At 45.7% G+C, this 18,912-nt stretch overlaps 1 long non-coding RNA gene across 1 annotated transcript; it reads left to right on the top strand.

Moving 5' to 3' along the window:
* The first annotated feature begins 5,008 nt into the window (after positions 1-5,008).
* LOC114015588 (uncharacterized) lies at positions 5,009-18,252 on the top strand. The gene is made up of 3 exons (XR_003559595.2): positions 5,009-5,504; positions 7,489-7,590; positions 17,837-18,252. It is a non-coding gene; the product is annotated as an uncharacterized LOC114015588 (long non-coding RNA).
* Positions 18,253-18,912: the final 660 nt, after the last annotated feature.

Genomic DNA, 18,912 nt, shown 5'->3' with positions numbered 1-18,912 from the left:
TTAAACTGCACACAGGTCTTGCAGGGAAGGAAAGAAACCTGGGAGTGTTATCATATATTTGGGCCATTATGTTTGCCCCAACATGTATGAACATGTGTTGTAGAAGTGCAGGTGTCTTCCATGCGTCTTGTCTGCAGTATTAAACCTGAGGTTTGACTATTGCAGAGGTCCCAGGAAAAAAAAGCAGCTGCAGGTTTGCCTTTCTACAATGGCGGTCATCTCTCCTCTTTCTGAAGCAAGAGGAGCAAAGGGGAAAGGAAATTAGCGTTGAAAGTAAAAAGAACTAGCTGTTAACATCTGTGTAGAGTAGTACTTAGGTGCTTGCTGAACTTAAAAGTGCATGCATAGATGCTTTTCAGTGCAGGGGCTTTGCTGAATGAGAGGCAAGTGGACTTGCAGGTGCGATGCTTTCTGTAGTGCTTTTAATGACATAATGAACTGAAAGAGCTTTTTGTACTTAGAGTGAAAATAGGTCTTTTGAGCATAGTGACTTCCTCTTGTACTATTAAGTAACTTTAAGAACAGAACTGTCCAATTTACAGACCATAAACATCAAATATATTTAACATATATTCTCCAAAATAAGCAATTTTATTTTTATCAAAATGCACTCTGTTCTGTTCAAGTAACAGATGGAAATCAATGGATTTTAGTGTAACTCAGAAGAGGCAGTTGTAGTTTTATTCCCCTAAGTGCCCTTTTCTTGTTCAGACCGCAGCTGTAAAGGGATTGGAACCTCAATACAATACATGCCAGCACGGAAATTTGAAAGGTAGGCCACAGACTTCGTGGCCCACCAGAGGAGGCATCTGCTGTTCCTTAGAGCTGAGTAAAATAAAGCAGAAGTAAAATAGCATCTTTTTCATATAATTCATGTTGTAGTTAGTCATCATGTCCAAGTTCACCATTTTATATATAGCCTGGGTATTAAAAAGTAAACATCTACCATTAGGCTGGAGAAGTATCTCCACAGTGTGCATTCTAATTATAGAGATTGCTATGGTACAGTCAGTACTAGGACATAATATCTCAGTGCTTTTTTAATATGCAGATCGTCCCCACTTTATGTATGTTGTTTACATAGAAGTTAAACGTGCACATGCATACAGATACATATATACACACAGACATGTATACACATGGACACACATGATCTCCTGTAGAGTCAGATGTTAAATGGCCGTTAGCTGGAAAGGAACCAGGCACTGTGAAAGGTGTCATTCCTGACCTGGGCAGTAATTCCACCATGACATAGCAATAGGGATGATGTGCGGCTGCAGTACTCTGCAGTACTGCATTTCTGGATGTTTAATTTTGCAGGCAGAGCCATGCCTGGCTAGTTTTCTACATATAATCGTCTTAACTTCTTTACTATGTAAAATAGAATAAATTGTTCTTACTCAATAATGGTTCCTAATTTGACTTCTAAGTTTACATCTGACAGGTGTAATGGGATAAAAGAGAGGGAGGTCACTCCTTTTCTGCTACTGGTATTAAGCTGCAAACCATTTTCTCTAGAGATGGCTTAACAGGAATGTCGTTAGTCACAGAGTGGGAAGAGGCAATTAAGCACACACTTAGGCAGCAAAAGTGTGATAACAGAGGACCTCAGCTACCTGTGTGTAGTCTGGCCAAGAGTCACCATGGAACAAGTTACAAAGAAGGAATTTCTTGAATGATTGGTTCTTGAAACAAGTGGCTGTGGCGTACACAAAGGCAGGGAGGGCTCTCAAACCTGGGTGAAGCTCAGGAGCTCGTTGGAGACATGATCCCAGCTGAACCATTAAGCAATACTGACCACAACATGATTACAGTCACCCTGCCTGAGGAAGGGAAGGTACCAAGGCTTTGTACAGTGACCCTAAACGTTGGAGAGGAGTGGTGGGGAGGACAGGAATGTGGGTGGGGGGAAAGATGTAAAAAACTGTCACCATCTGGAGGTGACTTGCCTCCAGCAAACTGTTCCACGAAGGAGCTCCCTTGGCACAGACAGTGGGAGCTTCTGCCATCCAGCAGGAACGTTTTGCAGTGAGCACTCATGAGGCAGCTCTGGGGACCTGTGTAAGAGAAGATAAACTAACCTGGTTAGAAAAATCACCTCAGTTAGGTGTAGCCTACAGCTAGGTACACCTCCAGTCCAGCACTCAGTCACGGTGGGGTCGGGCCTCTCTCTCTGCTGAGGCCATACAGTTAGGCAGGATTTTGAGCTCATTCCTCAGGGGAGGAGCTACTGAGGCCAACCCTTATGTAGAAATGGTGCCATAGGCATCCTGCCAAGGACAGCACAGTGTGTAAAATCCCAGGTCTAAGCAAAAAATACGTAGACATGTGACACTGTATTGTGATACTTCTAATGTCAGAACCACTGTTGGGATAGGCATAGTTAGATGCATATATATATATATAGTGGTATAATTATATTCTAGCTGTTTCTGGTGTTACGGAGTTTTTGGAGAGAGCCACAATACTGAATAGGTGGTAAGCTTAGAAAGGGGTCCGCTGGGTGGCCTATGATACATTCACATCAGGAACACTTAAAAAGTCAAGTACCTGGCTGCCACTGCTGTCGGGGTTACGGAGGTGGGTTTACTGCACAGTGTGGGAGCACACCATTTGTACCGGCCCACAGCTGAGCTCTGTAACGTGTGGTACTTTTCCTTCAGCAGGAAGTCCCTGTAGCCCAGGCCATCCCAGGAGCTAGCCAGGTCTGGGCTGCAAACACGTACTCTGCTCTGCTTGTAAACTCAGCTCCTATAGGGCGACGTACATTAGCATGTGGCATAGGTATGTTTGGGGTGTGTGTCTGGAGATTTCAGACTAACTCGAAGGAAAAAAAAAAAAAAGATGTAAGGCTTTGTTTAATAGAGCGTTAATTATGCAGGTACTGGAAGATTTCTAGTTCCTTTCAGCACTTTCACTTGGCTTTTAGATTCTGCTGGATATACTTAATTTTTTAAAACCCTCTACATTTTGCAGTTTACACATTTGCATAGCGTAGGACTACTGTCAGGAACATATATCTGCAGATCTGGGGCATAAGCTGTTTCTCATCGTTTCAGTGGGATGGAGAAGAGAAAACAGTTCAAAGGAGGAGGATGGGGGAAGGGAAGCATTTCCATATTTTTTTAAGGAATCATAAAGACACACAGGCAAGTGTGTCAATCATGAGACATAGTTGTCTATTTAATATTGTCAGGAATACAAAAGTTCACAGAGCACATGTGTGAGAAGGTGCTGCGCTGCCTTGACTACATGATCTGCATGATACATGTCAGAAGATGGGAATGTTGCTATGGCAATTCTTCCCTCTCCTGAATACTAAGTTGACGAAGAAGCCAGTCCACAATCAGGCAGGCTCATTTATGAACTTGCCTGCTCGGAGATGCTAAACACTATTTATAGTTTCTCTTGAAAGGAGACAACATTGTTTTCTGCCCTGGCCTCTCATGGCCCTGCACCCCATTCCTCCTATATTCCCAAGGTTTTTGTGATATGGAAGCTGAAGACAGAGATTTAACTGAATTTTGTGCTGAAGGCTGTTGGGGTTTTCCCTTAGCTTATACAGTGTCCTTCAATTTCTAGCTTGCTAAGAAGGCAACAGACAGATGAGTCTCTCTGCATTTCCAAAAGCCATCTTGCTGTTTTATGAAGTTCTGGATTAAGTAATCCATAAATCTTTACTTTCAGTCTGCAGAGGAGTAGCCTGTTCCCATTTATGTTTCCCCCGGCAGGACAGCGAGAGAGGGACTGGAAGCCTGTTGGTTCCCCCTACCTACCTTTTAGCTGGGCAACCCTTAGAGCCCATCCTGTCCTTGCTTGTACTGTTGAGCCTTTCCCACCGTGCTGTGAGGGTACTGTGATGGGAAAGTAATGCCTTTACTACCGGCTCTGCTAATTGCACCTTTGATTTCCCTTAGAAATAATATTCTGTTTCATTCCCTGCCCTAAAAATCTGTATAGTACTGCTTTGTGGACACAAAGCAACTGGCAGCTCCATTGCAGAGGTGGCAAACTTCAGTAGATGCAGTGATTCCTGTATTATGGTGTTTCCCCATTGCCCAGATTGTATCATGTTTCCTACCAGCAGGCTCTGATTTCAGTTATTTTCCTTTTACCTAATTTTCATTGTGTAGACTGGAATATTCCCTGCTAGGAAAATTCTACATGTTTGATTCAGGCTAAATACTGGGAGGAAATTTTCTAAGATGGCTCAGGCACTCCAAAAATGAAGATAAGGAAAAATAGACTGAATTGTCCATATTAAAAAAAAAGTTCCATCAAATTAGTTGATCACATTGTTTTTATTTGGGGCTTTTTTCCTTTTTTTTTTTTTTCTTCTTTTTTTTGGTCAAGATGGATGCTGCTTTAGGGAACTGTGGAACTGTGCAGGGAGGGAGGATTTAAAAGCCTCATCTGATGTGCCTTAAATGAGGCAGGACAGCACAGGAAGAGAAAGGGGAATCTGAAGACTGCTTTGCAGAACTGGATGCTCTGCTTACATATGTGATGTTGGGCAAGTTACTTAATTTTACCACTTCACAGTTGGCCGTTAACTTTTTTTATAGTTTGAAATGTTTATTTAGCACCTCCCATAGGCTCTAAAAGTAGCAAAATAAATGAGTTCTGGAAGAGCAAATGAGCAAGGCAATAGGTATCATTGAAAATTATGGCAATCTATATACCAAATCACTCCAATACCCACCTCAAACAGAGAACGTACCCAGCATATGGATTTATCTGATGCTTCAGTGCTCAGTTATAGAGTAACAGCCAACAGAAAATACAACAATCTGTCATGGGGAGAAACATGACCAAAACAGCAATAAAAGAGAAATTTTATGTCCAGTTTATGTGTGCACAGATTCCAATAAGACTACTGAACTCTCTCAGACAAGTCACGGGTTGGTGTAGGTGAAGAGGCGTCTGCAAATACAGGACATCTTTGGAAACTTCGGGAACAGGTGCTTTCCAGAGAAACATGTGCCTTCCTGATGTAGCATTCATGTGTTCTCTGTAGGAACAAGAAATTGATGGAAGAATTTTAAATTTAAGGCTTAACTCTGTAATGCATATGCAGGCATAATTTGGACACCCCAAAAAAACCTTATTGACTTAATTATTTATTTTGTGTCTGGTTTCTAATGCGCTCACCAAAAGAGCATTGCTCAGTCCAGCTGCTCTGAGGTTTTTGATACCCATCTGACTCAGAGGCAGAGCTTCAAACCACAGTGTTCAGTACAGAGACATCAGATGTTTTCACAGTGCAAAGGACACAGGAGTGAAAAGCATTTACTTGGTTAGCAGGCGTAACACAGAGAGGACACTTAGCAGTTTGCAACCACCCATACCTAGGATTCTTAAACTATGCTCTTTCTTCTTTCTTTTCCATTTGAACTCTTTTTTTTTTTCCCCAGAGATTTAAAGGACAAACTTGAGAAGCCACCTCTGCTGCAGGTACTTTCCATGTTTCTGAGTGAGCAGGCCAAGAAAAACAGCAAACGAAGGTAATTTTCCTAGTGTCCGCACCAGCTAGAAAAGGTGATGAACAGCAGCAGAAAATTCGCTGACCATTTTAGCATACAGAGCAGCTCACCCTGCTGAAGGGGGACCAACGTACATTGTACCAGCATTGCTGTGCCTCCAGGTCAAGTTGTTGTACTGCAGCTTACCTAGAGCAGGTGTGGATGTCATGTCTGGAAGGACTGCAAAGCTTAGATTTCCCTGTTCAAATAGTGGCTTTTGCCTCATGCTGCCAAAAGCTGTCCATGACCGTGAAGCATCGTCTTGGATGTGACCAGGAGAGCTTCCTTGGCTGCGCTGTTTGCAGGCTATCTGCTTCTAGTGACCACAGCACGACCCCTTCACTTTCACCACTGTAGCTGAGAATCGCTTGCCTGCCCCTGGAAGCGCTCCTCAGCATTCACAGCCATGAAAAACCACAAGAGCTGGAGAAAAATGAGATTTATTCAGAAAGAGGGTATGAATCCAATTAGAGCAAAATAAACAGTCTACACGACACATTTCTTTCTCACCTCTGCAGAAGCTGATCTAGCTAATCCCTTTGTGTTCTAACAGGAAAATAATCGACAGCTTACAACTCTGAAGCCAGTATCGGAGGACTCAGGCAGCAAACACCAGCTGTCCGGGCCTCCAGCCCATCCAGCTCTGTGTTTGTTACTGTGAGCCAGCAGCTGCCTCTTGTGTGTCCTCAAACTTTCTGCAGTGGTGCCTACATGCAAGCACTGACTTGGGGCCACATCTCATTTTCTTATTCCCAAATAAGCATACTGCTTTGCTGCCATGATGCGAGTTTCCTAAATAAGATGATGTTCTGGGAAAGAGATCTTCCTGTGTGCTCAGGAGACAGTCATTTCTTTCTGCAAGCGTGGCGTTCACATAGGCTGCACTGACATCCTGTGGCTCGATTTCCCTGCCTGGAAGGAGCACGAAGGGACAGCTTCACCCCTGTTGCCAGACCCCTCCATGTCCCCCCTCTGCTCCCTGTGGGTCACTGATGCCCCATCCAAACCCTCTGGGACAGGAAGGGGCACTTGCCCTCTTGCTGAGTCCAGCACCGGCTCCTGCCCGCTGTACCAGGCTGCTGGACACTGGACCTGGTCTCACCGCAGCTGTCACCTCACCCAGACAATGCCAGCCTGGGGAGCCAGTGACCATCTCCCCCCGGCCTTTTTGGCATCCCTGGGATCACTGCCCAGCTGAGCAGGGCAAGGATGAGCTGTAGTGACCCATCGCTAGGTGGGGGTGTTGCTGGCAGGGCAGGGGCTTTTTTAAGGGAAAACTGATGAGGATGCTTCACACACCCCCAACATCTGCCCACCAGGACTCCAGGTGGAGCCCAGACGGCACTTGCCGCACACATTCACAGCACTGAGCCCTGCTGCAGGGCACGCAGGGTCTGCAGCGAGCTGCATCCCCCAGCCTGGGCTCAGACACTGTGCGGAATAGCACCCAGCCCCATCAGAAGTAGAGTTTAATTTTACCTTCCCCTGGGGAATAGTGTTAATCTGTAACTTTTTAGGCATCACTTGATCAGCTGAATAACAGCTATTAGCTTTGGACTCTAGGCATTTTTATGAGATATTAGTTCCAGGGCTTGTGGTTTGGCATAGAAAGCATATTATTCACACACAAAACAACTGCATTAAAATAACATTAGGAATCTGGCTTAAACTGACAAAACCTAGGAAACTCAGAATTAAGGCTGAAAGTATGTCCTTAGCTCACCCACCGCGTGGCTGGTACCACAGCTCAGATGGTATGTCAGGCCCACCAGCTGCAGCCCCGGCTGCCTCCTGCTGAGCCGTGCTCCCTCCTTTTCCAGGGAGGAAACAGGGCTGCACCTCAACCACAGTCCCACCACCCTTGGGGAGCAATGGCCTGTCTTTGTGCCATGGAGCTCTCATCCAGTCGGACAAGGTTTGGGACTTCAGTGTAATGCAGCTCTTTTCTGTGCGTCTTTACTTACAGAGCTGGGTTCCTCCCGTGTCACCAGCATCACCATGGTCAGAGCAAAAACTGCTAAGAAAGCAACACAGGCTGAGGAGGAATTTGTCCGGCGTGTGGTCAGAGGTAAGACATGAGCCAGACAAGAAAATCCACATGGTTCCTTGCTTTGACCTGCCCTTGATTTGCTTTGATTGATCAAGGTACCGCAGCCAGAATGAAATGCAGCCAGGGCAGCGGCTGCCAGCTTGTGCTGGGGGCTCGGCCGCGATGGCTGGCTGGGGGTAGCACCAGCCCCGAGAGAAGCAGAAGGGCCTTTCTGAAACCTGCTGGGGGAAAATCCTTGGCTCAGAAAGCACCTTCTAAGGTTGACTTTTTGGATTGCCTTACTGCAAGGGAACTGAGGCCAAGAAGTAATGCGGGGACACAGGTTGCTGTCACCAGAGCTGAGGGGGGGAGGGGAACTTGTGCACAAGCTGTGCCAAAGGGCTCCCCTTTCACAGGGCCTTCAGTCAGGGGAAGCCACGCTGCACGTCAAGAAATCTGTGTCGTAGCATCCAGTGGCTGAAAAATGAAGGAAGGTCCCCAAAAGGGTCATGTGGTGGGTCAAAAAGCAGCAGTGCTGGGGACATTCCCAGTCAAAACATCTGCTGTGCTCCCGTTTTTCTCCCAAAGCCCTGCCCTTGATCATGGGACACAAATATCAAAATGCTCATCTGGCTGCTGGCTTTCCAGAAAGTGTATCTGAGCTCTGGAAAAGGAGATCTCAGCTGCAGCATGTTTGCTGCAAAAGCAAACAAAAGCGGTATCACAGCTCACATCCTCCAAGAATCACCACAGGACCCTAGGAAGGACCAATCTGCCCACTCCTGGTGACAGACTGGCATGATTCTTTTTAAGATGTCTTTTTTTTCTTCTATGGGCAAGTATTTGCCTCCAGTTTGCAGTAAAATCAGCTTCTGTAAAAACATATATGAAATGAGCTTCACTTCTGCTCTACCCATTCCTTTTATTTATGAGCTCTGCCATTTTGTATGAAACAATCCAAGATGTTCGTGCGTGAGACATCTCTCAAGGATAAACCACAGTAAAGGGAAAAAAAAAAAAACCAAACAAAACCCCCAGAAGGTAGCAGCCAAAAAAAAAAAAAAATTCTGTTCAAATTGCAAGGTTGTCACACTGCTCTGTAAAAAGGGGTGCACCTTAACCATATTGGGTGTGATTTTCTCCTCTTGGTGAGGTGAGAGAGACATTTGCTATTCCTATCTTGGAAGCAAAACAGAATAATTATTGCCTTTCCCAGCAAAGGCAAATGCAACTGAACTTAGCTGTGTGCTTTTTACTTGTGTGCCATAAACCAACACATTCCCTCGCTGGCTGGCATTTGCAACAGACCACAAACACAGTACTACACCTGGCACCAAATCTGTATTTTAGGTCAGAACTACATTCTGGTGATAAGATGAAGGATGCTTGTTCTCTGGACACACTGTCCCAGAAACACTGTAGCTAAATTTACCATAGAATAATTCCAGTTTAATTCTTAGGAGGTTTTCTAATGCAAAATAAATGTTTTGCTTGTTGTGGAACCATTCTCCAAACATAACCTGGGACCCCAGCATCAAGTTTCCTTGGTCTTTTAAAGTTGCTGAGTGTCTCTGTGCCTTTTAGAGTACAGCTAGTGCCACAGGTACTCACAGCTTCTGAAAAAGCAGTCTGAAATGAGTGGGTGCTGCGTGACATAGGGTCTGTGTCCACAACACGCAAATGATGACCATATGTGAATCAATCCTAATCCTCTGCTGTAAAAAAAAAAAAAAAAAGCTGAGCCTAAAAATAGCAAATAGTAAAATCTCCTCCACATTGGGCCCACCTTGTGCCACAGAGCCAGCGTGACCTGTTATGGAGCAAACACCTGTGCCTTGCATGTCCCACAGCCGCAAGGTGCTGTACGGTGCCTCCCCTGCACACGAGCATGCGCTTGGCCTTTGAATTTCATGAGGCAGCTGCTCAGAGCTGTGCCAGTGGGTGTCTATGGGATGTACATGCAGATGTACACATACGAGCAGTGTATTTACAGAAAATGATAGAAAATAAAATAGGCCAGGATGTGGTTTCAGGTGCCACCTGGAAGGTTTTTTACCAAAAAAATAAAAGTTGAGACTGCAGTTGTGTTCAACTTATTAAGTACATTGTGCCCCTTTAAAAATATGGTTGAAATGGCAGGTGATTGTTCCCGTATTAAGGAAGGCTTAAGAATGACTGACAAGATCTACTTTTGCAGCTCTTATTTCTGCCAATCAAATTACCGAGGACAAGACTGAATAGTGCATATTTAGAAAATGTATTTTTAAAGTTGGGCTTTGACGGAACAGTAACTTCATGAGAAAGTGAAGCCTTCCCTTCCCAACTAGCTGTGACTGAAATACACCAAACAGAATGGGGAAGGGGAAGGGGAAGGTATAACGAAGAAACAAAGCCATAAAACAAAAAGGCAGTTTTGCCAGATGTGCACCTGCACCCTACACAGAAAGTGTAATTTCTTCAAAGAAGATATCTAGGCTTGGGATCAAATCTGGGTGCTCATACCCAATGGCTTTGATCAGAAGAGACAGGCAAGGAAGGAGAGGCGGGGGGGTAGCCCTGTATGTTAGGGGGTGCTCTGGTTGGCTAGAGCCTAATGATGGTGACCGTAGGGCTGAGTGTTAATGGGCAAGAATCAGGGGGAAGGCCAACCAGGCAGATATCCTGGTGGGAGTCTGTTAGAGGCCACCCAACCAGGATGAAGAGGTAGATGAAATATTCTATGAGCAGCTGGGAGAAGTCTCACAATCATTAGACCTTGTTCTTGTGGGTGACTTCAACCCACCAGATGCCGGCTGGAAACACAACACAGCAGGGAGGGAACAGCCTAGGAGGCTCCTGGAGTGTGTGGCAGGTCCCTTCCTGACACAGCTGGTGAGTGAGCCACGAGGGAAGGCACCCCGCTGGGCCTGTTGTTTGTGAACAGAGAAGGACCTGTGGGTGATGTGATGGCTGGAGGCCGTCTTGGGCACAGCAAACATGAAATGATAAGAGTTTTCAATTCCTGGAGAAGTAAGGAGTGGGGTCAGCAGAACTGCTGCCTTGGCCTTCCGGAGGGCAGACTTTGGCCTGTTGAGGAGCCTGGTTGACAGAGTCCCTTGGGAGGCAGTCCTGAAGGGCCAAGGAGTCCAGGAAGGCTGGACACTATTTGAGAAGGATATCCTAAAGGCACAGGAGCAAGCCACCCCCATGTGCTGAAAGATGCACCCTCAGGGAAGAAGACTGCTCTGGTTGAACAGAGAGCTGTGGCTGGAGCTCAGGAAAAAAAGAGTTTATGACCGTTGGAAGAAAGAGCAGGCAACTCAGGAGGACTACAAGGATGTTGTGAGGTTATGCAGGGAGAAAATTAGAAGGGCCACAGCCCAGCTAGAACTTAATCTGGCTATGGCCATAAAAGACAATAATAAATGTTTCTATAAATACATTAGCAACAAAAGGAGGGCTAAGGAGAATCTTCATCCTTTACTGGATGTGGGGGTGTCCTGTTTTCAGCTGGGATGGAGTTAATTTCTTCTTAGTAGCTAGTACAGTGCTGTGTTTTGGCTCTGATGTGAGAACAATGTTGATAGCACACTGATGTTTTCAGTCGTTGCTGGGTGATGTTTATACTAAGTCAAGGACTTTTTGGTTTCTTGGGCTTTGCCAGCAATAAGGCTGGAGGGGCGCAAAGAATTGGGAGGGGACACAGCCAGGACAGCTGACCTGAACCAGCCAAAGAGGTATTCCATACCATGGGACGTCATGCTTGGTATATAAACTTGGGAGGTTAGCTGGGGCCTGCAGATCGTTGCTCAGGGACCAGCTGGGCATCCGTCAGCAGGTGGTGAGCAGTTGTGCTGTGCATCACTTGTTTTCCTTTCTCCCTTTCCCTTTGGATTTTATTCTTTCCCTCGCCTTTTCCATTATAACTGTTGTTGTTGTGATTATTATTATTTCCTTTTTAATCTGTTTAAATTATTGAACTGTTCTTATGTCAACCCTCGAGATTTACATTCCTTTTCAATTCTCCTCCCCACCCCTCTGGGTGGGGGAGCGAGCAAGCGGCTGCGTGGTGCTTGGTTGCCGGCTGGGGTTAAACCAGGGCACAGGGGAAAACGTAGTGACAAAGGATGAGGAAGACCCTGAGGTACTTAATGCCTTCTTTGCCTCAGTCTTTAATAGTAAGACCTGTTGTTCTCTGAGTACCCAGCCCCCTGAGCTGGAAGACAGGGACGGGGAGCAGAATGAAGCCCCATAATCCAGGGGGAAATGGTTAGCACCTGCTACACCAGCTAGATACTCACAGGTCTATGGGACCAGATGGGATCCACCCAAGGGTACTGAGGGAGCTGGCAGAGGTGCTCACTGAGCCACCTTCAACCATTTATCAGCAGTCCTGGCTGACCAGGGAGGTCCCAGCAGACTGGAGGTTGGCCGATGTGACACTCATGTACAAGAAGGGCAGGAAGGAGGATCCAGGAAACTACAGATCTTTCAGCCTGACTTCGGTGCCAGGGAAGGTTATGGAGCAGATCACCCTGAGGGGCATAACGTGGCACATGCAGGACAATCAGGGGATCAGGCCCAGCCAGCATGGGGTTATGAAAGACAGGTCCTTCCTGATGGACCTGATCTCCTTCTGTAACGAGGTGACTCAGTGGATGAGGGAAGGGCTGTGGATGTTGTCTACCTAGACTTCAGTAAATCCTGAAACTGTTTCCCACTGCATTGTCCGGATGAACTGGCTCCTCATGGCTTGGACGGGTAGCCTCTTCACTTGGTAAAAAAACTGGCTGGGTGGCTGGGCCCAAAGCATGGTGGTGAATGGAGTTACATCCAGCTGGCAACCTGTTACAAATGGTGTTCCCCAGGGCTCAGCACTGGGGCCAGTTCTGTTTGATATCTTTATCAATGATCTGGATGAGGCGATCAAGTGCACCCTCAGTACTCTGCAGGCAACACCAGCTTGGGGGAGAGTGTTGATCTGCTGGAGGGCAGGAAGGCTCTGCAGAGGGATCTGAGCAGGCTGGATCAGTGGGCCAAGGCCAACTGAGTTCAACAGGGCTCAGTGCTGGGCCCTGCACCTGGGTCACACCAGCCCCACACAGCGCTACAGGCTGGGGGAAGGGCGGCTGGAAAGGGCCTGGAGGAAAGGGCCTGGGGGTGCTGGCTGGCAGCCGGCTGAACGTGAGCCAGCAGTGTGCCCAGGTGGCCAAGAGGGCCAACAGCATCTGGGCTTGTATCTGAAGCAGTGTGGCCAGCTGGACAAGGCAAGTGGTCATCCCTCTGTACTCGGCACTGGGGAGGCCGCTCCTTGAACCCCGTGTTCAGTTTTGGGCCCCTCACTGCAAGAGGGACGTAGAGGTGCTGGAGCGCGTCCAGGGAAGGGCAAAGAGGCTGGTGAAGGGTCTGGAGAACAAGTCTTACAAGGAGCGGCTGAGGGAGCTGGGGCTGCTTAGCCTGGAGAAGAGGAGGCTCAGGGGGGACCTTATTGCTGTCTGCAACTCCCTGAAAGGAGGCTGTAGGCAGGTGGGGGTAGGTGTCTTCTCCCGAGTAATAAGCAACAGGACAAGAGGAGATGGCCTCAGGTTGTGCCAGGGGAGGTTTAGATTGGTATTAGGGAAAATATCTTCACTGAAAGGATGGCCAAGCATTGGAACAAGCTGCCCAGGGACATGGTGGAATCACCATCCCTGGAGGTATTTAAAAGATGTGTAGCTGTGGTGCTTAGGGACATGGTTTAGTGGTGGATTTGGCAGTGCTGGGTTAGCGGTTGGATTTAAAGTTGGATCTTAAAGGTCTTTTCCAACCTAAACGATTCTGTGATTCTATGATTCTAACCCTTTCCTCCCACTCTGGCTACCACCCACATCTCAGCTCTTCATCAGTCCCCTCCCTCTTCATCTGCTCTTGCTGCCAGGTGGTCTGGCATTCCCTTATCACAGCCTCAAAGGACTCTGCAGTATGGGGGACTGGAAAAACAAACTAAATTCTGCTCCTGACCTAGGCAGGTAGGTCCCCAGGTGCCTGTCCTCATTACAGAGATTGTTTAGGGAGCTGGATCCAGCTGGCAAAGGTTTCTCATTAGGATGGCAAGGCTGAAAATGTGAAGCTGGAGGGAAATAATGTGGTTCTGAAGTAGAGGTGGCCTGGAGGCTGGGGTTAAAGAGGTGGTGGTAAGACTTTTTTTTTTTTTTTTTTTTTTTACTTATTTTATTTTAGCTTAGCATTGTGGGGTTCAGTTAGTTATGGAAGTGGCAGCACATTTTGGGTGGGTTCAGGTTTGTTTGGATTCCCCCCTTCCCCCCCTCCCCTGCTCTAAGGATGTTACAATTTTACAAGTGTTACATTTTGACTAGTTCTAACAGAGACTTGGGACAGGAAAAAGCCTGGCTTAGGGTTTCTTGAGTCTGGATCTTGTGCAATGTGTGGGAGTTGTGCTCCTGCTATTTTTTTAGTGAGTATATGAGGAAAGGCAGGGAGAGTGGGCAGTGCTTAGACTCTGCTTATTTTTGCACTAGCAAACAGCATAGCTTTGGCAGAGGAAGAAAGATTTCATGTGTTGAGCTGCCACATTAAAGCTATGGGCAGCTCCTGACAGCATCTTCTCTTTTAGAAATATCACAGATATGAGAAAGTGGTCAGCAATAGGGCCCACTGCCCTTTTGACTGGAAAGAGTAGATAACAACAGAATGCAAACAGGAGAAAGAAATTAGATGGAGGACAATTGCAGAGGCTTTAAGGGTCTCAAGACTTTGTGTTTCAGGTCTGCTAACCCTGCAGAAGCTCTGTCTCATTTAATGTCATTAGCCAGTCCCCTATGTGAGAGCCCACTTGTGTGGCTGCTAAGAAGCTTTTACAAAATGTGCTTTATGGCCAGTTATAAGCTCTTCAGTGTTCTTACAACAGCAGAATACTTACTTACTGGAATTGTTGGGCCAGCTGGACCACTGTGTATACAGCCACGTGCCTTCCCAGAAGTGGGTAAGGCATGTGTTTGCATGTCCAAGGAAACTTTGCTTGGAGTGCAACTTCACTGTGATTGTTTCAGTGGCTTCTCTGCCCCTTGACTTTGTGTACAGAATGAGAGGTGTTCTGTGTAGCTCAGCCCAAAATCACCAAACTCTGCTCTGTGTACATTTCAAAGGATCAATGAGTCTAACAGCTGCACTTTGTGATAGTGATAAACGTTAGCTGAGGTAGCTATAGTCTGTTAAGAAATATTCCTGTGTCTGTTGGCTCCTGTTGTCTCTTATTCTGCTCTTTGCACTAATGGCATCTGCACATCCAGCGCTGTTTGGGTGCCAGGTGACCGCATGATCTAGCCATCCAATTGCTTTTCAATGATGAATTGCTATAGCTGCTGCTGGCTGCATATGGCAGGTCAGTAGCATTGCCTGGTTACCTGCGGTGAATCTGCATTGCAGCTACTGTTTGCTGAAGGATGTAGCTGAGAAGAGGAGACTTAAGGAAAAAGAGAGGGGGGTGCACACACACAAGTGAAATAATACTGAGGAAAAACTGGAGCAGTTTTTAGTCCTCAGGTCTGTAGTCTAGTTCAGCTGAAGGCATAGGAAAGCTGGGCAAACACAAATGAACTGCCAAACTTCAGAATTAGCCCACCTCATCCATCTATCTTTCCTTCCATTGCGGGGAGGTTGAAAATCTCCATGACTCAATGATCATAATTTTTCTTCACTCCAATAGCTGCCATCCTGGCTGCCTGCCCCTGCCAGCCCGCTACACAACTTGTATGCTAATGTTTGGATTTTAGTGGTGGGAAACGAATGTCAGGCTGTACTGTCTTCATGCACCACCGAGCTGTGCTTATGGTTGCTCTTGGCAGAACCAAATGATTAAACAGATAAAACAATCAGTCTTTTTATTTCCAAACATTAACCTAACTGTTAATAAAGCACAACCCATGTCATCCTTATGGACTCTGCAGAGCTGAGTCATATTAAAAACAGGATTTGAATGCTGGAAAAAGTCTCATACTTCTTTCCTGTGCTGAGAGGCAGTACCCAGAGCTTGCCTCGGAGAACTTTGCTGTGAGGAAGCTGGCTGGGCTACAGCTGCCAAGGAAAGAAAAGAGGCTGTGACCTGCATGCTTTGGTGTGGGCGCAGTAGGCTGCTGTGCTGGTGCCCTGGATGGATGGATGGATGGCTGTGTCCCTGCCTCTTCCCTCCCTCCCAGTGCTCAGCAGGGATCTCCTCTCAGCCTCCCAGGGTGGGTGGCAAAGGTTTGTCAGGCTCCAAGGCAGAGGAAATGGAGTGATTCTCCCTCTCAGTGGACTTTGCCCTTGGTGACTGAAGATATTTTTCCCCAAACATCCCCAGTGAAAACAGAGGGGTTTTGTAAATTCATTATGTCACTGAGGAATCTGTTTAATCAGCTGCCTTTCCCTGGAGGCACTTAGCACTTAATGAGAGACATGATGGAAGGAATCAAAATTGGTTTACAAGATTTTAGCCTCAAACCCCCTAGCTGATGCATTGCTGAGTGTGCTGTAATTTAGAGGAGCAAATGGAGACACTGAGCAGCTCTCACCCTGTCTGTGTGGGTCAGTGCCAGAGGCAAGAGGTGAAGCCTCAAGCTCTGTGTTGCATTGTTCCTTTCCTAGGTGTTATCAAAATTAATAGCAAAAGTCTTTTTGTTACCAGGAGCCTGAATGGTGCTCCTGGTACAATCTGGCAAGCGCTCTTATTGCCCATTTTGCCAGTTACACTAAGGCATATCCTAGTTTAGTTTATCTACATACTAATTCAAAAAGCAGCCCAAAGAGAAACATTGCATATACATGAGAAGGAGCTTTATGCACTAGATAAACAGTGGGACAACAGAGCTGGTTCAAAAAACACTATAAAAACCTTTGCATGTAAAGTGAACGTACAAAGAAAGGGCACTTTCAGAAAACGACTGTGCGTTGTTTGCTTGCTTTCCCTGGTTGCCTGTGCTACCCCTAGTCCTTCCAATTAACTTGTACCCTGCTATCTTAGTGTGATGGGACAATGGGACAGGCTGATGTAGCAGCAGCTTTCCCACTAACAAGTTATGTTTACAGGTGCAAGGTCTTCATGAAATCTCACTCTGAAGGACTCTCTGCGGGCTTGTGTGTGATGTGCCCTCAGGAACGTATGAAGTATTTTATTACTGTAAAATAATTCCCATGCCAGCATCTCATTAGCCTTTACCTTTTAGCTTCTCCACTCCCCCACCCCTGAGTAAATAAAGACTAAATCGTTTGGAAGCAGATTTTCCTGCAGTGTAATTGCTGTGCTAGCAACAGCCGAGTGTTTTCCATAGGGCAGGGGAGCAACATGCTCTGCTGGGAGGGGAGGGTGGTTTGTTCACTCCTCTCAAGCAACAGCTGCTGGAGCCAGCACTCACTGCAGATTTTTCACCCCAGTATCATTTTTGCGATACTACTTTGAGAGGGAACCAGCACCCTTTGCCCCTCAAGCAATTATCAAAGAGACAGCCAAAAGTGAAAACCTTTGAACTGGCTGGCTGCTTTTTGACCTGCTCTGGGTCCCAGTGATCTGAACGTTGAGCTGTCCTCAGTTGTGAAGATACTGTCCAAAATCACTTCCCACAGTCGCGTTTATTGAAAGAAGTGCAATTTTGCAAGGATAAATCTATTAATGTAACCTGCCAAAGCATGACAAATTGAACTTCACAGAGAAAAAACCTAAAACTTGTGGTTTATTACTCATGTATAGTTTATAATATGCTTATATGTAATCACGCATGTCTTGGATGTAGATATTTAGATTTTTATATAGCTAGAACATATTGTTTGTGTTAAATTCATAAGATATATAGCTTGGACTAAAAGTAGCATTTTCTCACAAAGATGAGATGTAACGGATGGCAAAGTAGATGTACGCTCATCACATTTATTTTACTTTCAGCTGTAATAATTGATAGTCTATATAATGTACACATATGAGTTTTTTTAATATAAATATGGATTTGTGAGAGTGCTGCTTACCATCAGTCTGTAACATGTGATTTAGAGATTATTTATGGGCTGTTGGTATCTTTCTCACTATTTTTTTTTTAAGTTCAAAAGGACTGCAGGGGAAAACACAATTTAGCATGGAATTGATTTTACGTCAGCTGGTTTTACATGAAATAATATTACAGTATTAAAGAATTGCATTGTCACTTCTTGCTGTGAAGTTGCATTATGTTCTGTAGCCTTGGCTCACTTATTAATCCTTCAGTAGTGCACACTTAATTGTTCAGCAAATAACATAACACATAAAGAAATAATACCTACAATGTGATTTATATCTCTTCAGGCAAAGACACTGAGAACTGGATCATCTGCCTTCGTTTATTATACTGCAACACAGGAACAGCCACGGGACCTGAAAACTGTGGCCAGTTAGGACACACTGAAAATCCATACCCTGGAAACAAAAGGTACGTCTGCTCTATCAGTCAGTCAAGTACAAGTCTGAATCGCTTTTAAAACTAAACACATGCATGATGCATTAACATATGCATCCTGTGGTGGACAGAAACTTTGAGGCTCTGAGCTTGCTGGACAGAACAAGGGTGGTGTGATCACCAAAGCCCAGCTTAGCTGCTGTACGCTCACTGTAGGGAGCAGGGGTGTGCAGCCAAATAAATGTAGTCTCTGACTCCAAGGGATGTAGATATATTGAGCCAGTAGGACTTCTAGGGGTAGAGGGAATGGGAGGGTGGGCAGAGAGAAGTGATTTTAATAGCTGATGGGGTTTCCCACTAGGAGTCTACCTGGAATAGCAGAACCATTTGCCAACACAAGCATCGGTTTACAGGTTTCTAGACAGCGTCTGTAAATGGTGGAGAGCAGAGTCTACTAGAAATAGGTTTTGCATCCAGTCCAATCCCAAGCTTTGGCATACCAGACTTTGAGTCTCCCCAAATACTTAATTTTTAATACATGCTGTAAAAACCTGGTGTACATAGATTGTGTGGCTCTTCATGATTACAACTCCTTGCATCTTGCCCTCTACCTTGAAGGACAAAGGGTGCAGATCTTCTGATGCAACGTGCTCTGGAGAGTTGAACCAGTCCATTTGTTTTCCTTCAGCCTTCAGAAACAGCTGGAGAGCAAAAACCTGGTCTCCACCATGTTCCATGGGTCATGCTTTTTAATTAGTATTTATTTTTCCTCCAACTCCACCACACCCATTTCTCTTGCTTTTTCCCAAGTAATTAATTTAAAAACAAACATGTTTTCAGTGAAAGGAAGTTAGAAGATAAATGTATTCAAAATAGGACTGTTTTCTTTCCTTGTAAGTAAACCAGGCTCCCATGTGTGCCCTATGTATTTCACAGGATCAAGGCGCTGATCATTTTGCATATTAGCATTTTGTATTTGTAGCAC

This window comes from Falco cherrug, chromosome 6 (genome assembly GCF_023634085.1).
Source record: "Falco cherrug isolate bFalChe1 chromosome 6, bFalChe1.pri, whole genome shotgun sequence".
NCBI classification, from domain to species: Eukaryota; Metazoa; Chordata; class Aves; order Falconiformes; family Falconidae; genus Falco; species Falco cherrug.
The sequence above is the reverse complement of the archived record's forward strand: the minus strand, read 5'-3'. Positions and strand labels throughout refer to the sequence as shown.